Below are 5,915 nucleotides of genomic sequence, written 5' to 3' on the forward strand. Positions count from 1 at the left end.
CATATGATTGTTGGGTTTTTTCTCTGTATCTATGAAGCGCCTTGAGGCGACTTATGTTGTGATTTGGCGCTATATAAATAAAATTGAATTGAAATTGAATTGAATTGAATTGAAATAACAGTGAGGTGTTTACCTGACCCCGATAGTTTGTACAAAGGTAAGCTGATGAAAATATGAGGTGAAACTTTAAAAAAAAAAAATGGAAATGGAATTGAAGACCTGGAATGACTTCCTGTGATAAGATTACATTCTGTGGTTTTACACTGGCAGTGTGAATGACACTGAGGTATAAAAGGTCAAACCCTCTTTAGAAAACTAGGTAAAAAGATAGCATCTGAAAAAACTCAGCTTTCCTATCTTCCAATAAAGTCTTCCACAACTCTGTAAGTAAAGGATGAAAATTGAGTCAGCTGGATGGTAACCATTTTAGTTTTTCCATGCAGTGGAAGATGGATTTAATTTAACAAAGTGTTGAATGATAAGCTTTAAAACCCATCTTACACTAAAAAGTGAAGGTTAACAGAATGCTGCAATGAGTCTAATTTAACACCGGATTTATCAAATATGGGGGCACTGTTGACACCTTGGCATCACATTTAGTCTTACTGGGTAGATTTATATTAGTGAGAAAGATACGTTTTGGTAATTGATATATTTTAACCCCAACCATTATCATCTTCTTTACCTAATTAACTAGTGTTGGTGATTTAAAAAAAATATTAAATTTTTAAAAAAAGCAAAACCAAACAACTTTGCATCGTTCATAGCTTGTACAATAGATAGGCGTGTGTGTCCACATATACTAGTTTTCTTGTAATGTAAACACAATGCCACTGAAAAGTATTTGGCCCTTTCATGATTTTTTTGTATTTATTTTTATTTTAGCTCCTTGCATATTTGTCACAATTACATGATTCAGATAATCTGATTTTTATATCAAACAAGATAACTTAAGTAAATACAAAGTGCAGCTTTGAAATTGTGATTTTATTCATTAAAGGGAAAAAGCTCTCCAAACCTAACAGGCTCTGTTAACTAATAACTTCATCCACCCTTGGCAGCAAGAACTGCAATCAAGCATTTGCAATAACTGGCAATGAGTCTTTCCAGTGCTGTGGATGAAATTTGGCTTACTTTTCAAAATTGTTTTAAATTAGCCACATTGGAGGATCTTGAGCATGAGCTGTCTAAGGTCAGGCCAAATTAGATTTGACTTGTGATTTAACTAGGCTACTCCAGTCTTCTTTTGTCTTCTTTGCTTTTTTGTTTTTGGGTGGGGACATTCAGAGGTGCCACTGTTCATGTGTTTTGGATCATTGCCCAAGTGTTTTAACCTGCAGGGCAAGAACTGATGGCATGAACTGATGTCTTCAGGTTTTTGTGGTAGAGAGCATAATCTAAAGTTCCATTAAGTAGAACAAGTCATTCAGGTTCTGAAGCAACAAAGCAGCCCCAGATCCCACTACCACCACGATGTTTGACTGTTAGTATGATCTCCTTTTTATGAAATGCTAGTTAGTTTTATACCAGATTTAACAGGACTCAAACGTTCCAAAAATGTTTACTTTTGTCTTGTCCACAGAATATTTTCCCATATGTCATTTTTCTTTTATTTTTTGGGGGGTAAACGTAAGATGAGCCTTTTGTTTTTTCTGGTTATTAGTCATTGTAGATTTTTCCTTAATAAATTAAATAATACTTTAAAAAAACTGAAACATTTAAGCATGACAAATATGCAAAAACTAAGAAATTTTGAAGAAGCAAATAACTTATACAGGTTATATACAAGTTTTCAGTAACCTGTATTTGCATGGTAACTGTATGGAGTTCACAGTTGGCTCAATGTTCTAGCATATATTAATATGGCAGAAACGTCTGCTTGTACCCGCTTGTTGCCTCCACTGCTCCTGCTGTGAAGATGAAAGTGAAGAAAATGTTAAATAACACAACCGCTGAGCACTGAGAGTTTTACATCTTCATTACGACCATATACACAAAGATTTCTTCACCTTCACACAGAAAACTTTTAGAAACACCTTTCACAGTTTGTGCATGAGATGATACAAGCTTGATACAAGCTCCAAGTGTTGGAAGACTATTATGTTGAACTGAAATGATGCACCCTTGAGTACATTCACCACATTGTAAGAAATAAAAAACAGAAAATGCATTTCTCTCCACACCTCTGTGTCAAATGTAAGCTTGCCTTCCCATAATAACAAATACTTATTCAAAGAAAAAACAATTCTCTCACCTTTTGATTGCACTTTTTGCAGTTTATCTTTGCTTGCATGGTTTCTCTATAGATTGGCATGAAAAAACATTCAGGCCAGTGTTGTCAATAAAAACCAAAACATGGATTGGCATCTAACTAATGCAAATGAAGTCATGTTGTTAACTTCGATATGGGTTCTACTGCTGTATCAGTTCAGCTGCTATCTGTCCAAATAAAGTATCCCTGTCATTTTTATCTTACTCTACAGTGGCAGTTGTTGACAACATGTCAATAATTTTTATTTTTAATGTAGCTTAGAATTTTTCTGGTCATCTATAGTGACCTTTCTAGAAGTTAAGGGCTTTGGAAGAATATTTCCTACTGGTAGTGTTACATGTTTGATACATACCATCCTTGCACTGGTATTGCCTCCTATGACATCTCTTTTAAAAGATAATTCTGTTTCCTTCTGTTCCCTAAATGGTAAAAATGACACTGCTGACCACAATACAAGTACAGGGTGGGCCATTTATATGAAACCAAGCACACCATTGTTTTTCTTGTGACATTACCAATAAGTTTGATGTGTCACATGGCCCTCTTCCTATTGAAAAAACAAAAGTTGTATCCAAGATGGCTGACTTCTAAATGGCTACCATGGTCACCACCGATCTTGAGGAGTTTGCCCCCTCACATATACTAATGTGCCACAAACAGGACTTTAATATCACCAACCATTCCCATTTTATTACAGTGTATCCATATAAATGGCCCACCCTGTACTCTGATTTGCAATAGTACTACAAATGAGATAAAGTTCTGATTGTTTAAAGCAGTACCTGTGGTGACTTACTGACTGATTGATTTATATGCTGTGTGCACTTCCTGATGGATACATTACCAGTCAAAAGTTTGGACACACCTTTTCATTTAATGGTGTTTCTTTATTTTTACTACTTTCCACATTGTAGATACATACTGAATGCATTAAATATATGAAGCAAGATATATGGAATTATGTGGCAAAGAAAAAAATGATAAATAACTCTAAATATGTTTCATATTTTGTCTCATTTGAGGACCGCCCCAAGAAAGGAAGAGCTAGGGTCACCAACCTCAGAAATTCCAAGTTAACAACACCTCAGATTAGAGCCCAGATAAATGCCACACAGACTTCCAGTAGCAGATACATCTCTACATCGACTGTTCAGAGGTCAAATAGCTGCTAAGAAACCACTAAGGAAAAGGAACAAGCAGAAGAGATTTGTTTGGGCCAAGAAACACAAGGAATGAAGTGCTGCACCAGATGGCCTGGCGTCCACAGTCACCTAACCTAAACCAAATTGAGATGGTTTGGGATGAGATGGACTGAAGAGTGAGGGCCAAAGGGGCCAACAAGTGCTCAGCATCTCTGGGAACTCCTTCAAAACTGTTGGAAAACCATTTCAGGCGACTACTCACTTGAAGCTCATTGAGAGAGAATGCCAAGAGTGTGCAAAGCAGTAATCAGGGTGACTATTCTAAAGAATCTAAAATATAAAATGTTATAAAAGTTATTTCACTCTTTTTTTATTTACTACATAATTCCCTATGTTTTCATTTGTAATTTTGATGCCTTTAGTGAGAATCTACAATGTAAATAGTCATGAAAATAAAGAAAAAACAAACTTTTGACTGGTAGTGTATACAATACAAAACAAACCCATATACTTCACGCTACAGATGTGTGTTTGCACGCAAACATGGTGACATCTTACTGGCTGTTGAATTACTGTAGCATTGACTCACATTTGATTATTTGCTTGCATATTATATTTGAATGGCTTGCTTACATGGCTCCTTGTTTCTATTATTCAGATCTCTTTCCTAAGTCATAGCTAAACCTAGCTGGAATCCATGAAACAGATGCAAAAAAAAGATATAAAACAATCATTTTTTTTCTTTTGCCAACAGCTGACGAATCCTTTGAGAGTTTCAGTATCAGTGTTGAAGCACCAAAATCCTGTGTGTGAAAAACCTAATATCCCTTGTGGACACCATCTGAATTAGTTCAGTACTCCTACTCTAGGTGGAACACTGTTGTAACAGTAATGGATCACTGGCTACATCTGCACTGATGATGAAATGCCAAGGCCCATTTCAGTAAAGGCTTACTTCACCTGACCAATTTTTTTTTTTTTTTAAAGATTTTTGTGACACAAAAAACATTCCCATCCCTTGAAACACAAATGCATCTATCTACATTCTGTGTATTTTATCTTATTTGCATATCTGATCATTTTTCATTCCAAGTTGATGTTTTGATGTCTTCTTTGTCACTGTTTGTTACCTTGATTATGTAGTGAGATATTGTTATAAGTCCCTCTGGATTTCTGTTTCTTTTGCGTGTTTGTGCTGCATTCTTTTATTTATGTGTTTTATCATCTGTATCAACAAAAGGCAAATCTTGACAGAAATCGTTGTATATTAAAGAATTGCAGCAAACACGTGTCACAACTGGTTTTTGACACTCATTTATGGTTTTCAGTTCTGGTATCAGCACATGGTGCAATGTGAAAGTCAAGTTTTTGACATCCCTCAAATAGAGCCAATTTTGTTCTCTGCAATGGCAACACATGCTCGAGTAGTACCACAGCTCATTTGCATATTAATTTGAAGACAGATGCTACGCGGTCTTTCTGCTGTGTGAACAGACCTTAGAACAGGTCTGCACCCATGCCAGTCCAACTGGAATTGTGTTTACTTGACTCTATCCTTACAAACAAAACACAGATTTCTTTATTTGGAAGAATTAGGTGTTCTCCATGTTGAATTTCTAAACACCATTAATTTGTCTGACTCAATTAACTTTTTTTTTTTAACTTAAATACATGAATAGGCTGGGGTTTGGGGTGTGGATAAATACCGTGGCTTATTTTGCCTTTGTAAGTCTGTAATCTAGCGGAACTTCTTATGCTGTAGATGTGCACACAGACACCCAACAATTCTGATATAAGTGCTATAATCAGGTTTAAAATTATAGGACTCTATCTTGTGTTCATTTAAATGCAATATTAACCTTCATTTTCAGGCTGCATAGTGGAAAACATCACTCTGATTAGACACAAAAGTCTATGTGGACTGTTGCTGCATTCATTAAAAAATGGTTCAAGGATATTTACCAATGGAGGAAGAAGTAGATAATTTACTTTAGTAAAAAGAAAAAGCTGTCAAATAGGCCAAATATGAATTACTGTGGAACTTGTCAGTTTTAGTTTTCAAGGTGTGCTCTTACACTAATTCCAAAATTCCTCTGGATATTTGGATATTTCTGAATAAACCTGTAACCAATTAGAGCAATGAAACGCGTAAAATAAGAATAAATAAATAAATAAAATGAAAATGTAAATGGACTATAGCATGCAGGGATGTAATTGTATCAAGCCCAACACACATTAGATAAATGGTTTTGATTGGCCCAGCATGGTGAAGGCCTAGTGCAAATCTGTGTGAACGGGAGGGGGCCAGATGTATTCTGCCAGAACAAATTAAACATGAGTGTTCAGATTTGTTTGGTTCCAGGCTAAAATGCACCATATAAAAGTACTCCAACACAAGGAAGCATCCTGCAAAATGCACTTGTGGGAAGCAAAAATGCAGAAAAAATGCAAACTTTAAAGAATTTGTATTATTGTTTTTTTTGTTAATCCCCTCCTTTGGT

General features: G+C 35.5%; 1 protein-coding gene across 1 annotated transcript in view; it reads left to right on the forward strand.

Moving 5' to 3' along the window:
- chst8 (carbohydrate (N-acetylgalactosamine 4-0) sulfotransferase 8) overlaps nucleotides 1-5,915 on the forward strand; it is a 186,408-nt gene that overhangs the window by 51,888 nt on the left and 128,605 nt on the right. The window lies entirely within an intron of this gene.

This window comes from Pundamilia nyererei, unplaced genomic scaffold, assembly GCF_000239375.1.
Source record: "Pundamilia nyererei isolate P.nyererei 1_Seehausen unplaced genomic scaffold, PunNye1.0 scaffold00025, whole genome shotgun sequence".
NCBI classification, from domain to species: Eukaryota; Metazoa; Chordata; class Actinopteri; order Cichliformes; family Cichlidae; genus Pundamilia; species Pundamilia nyererei.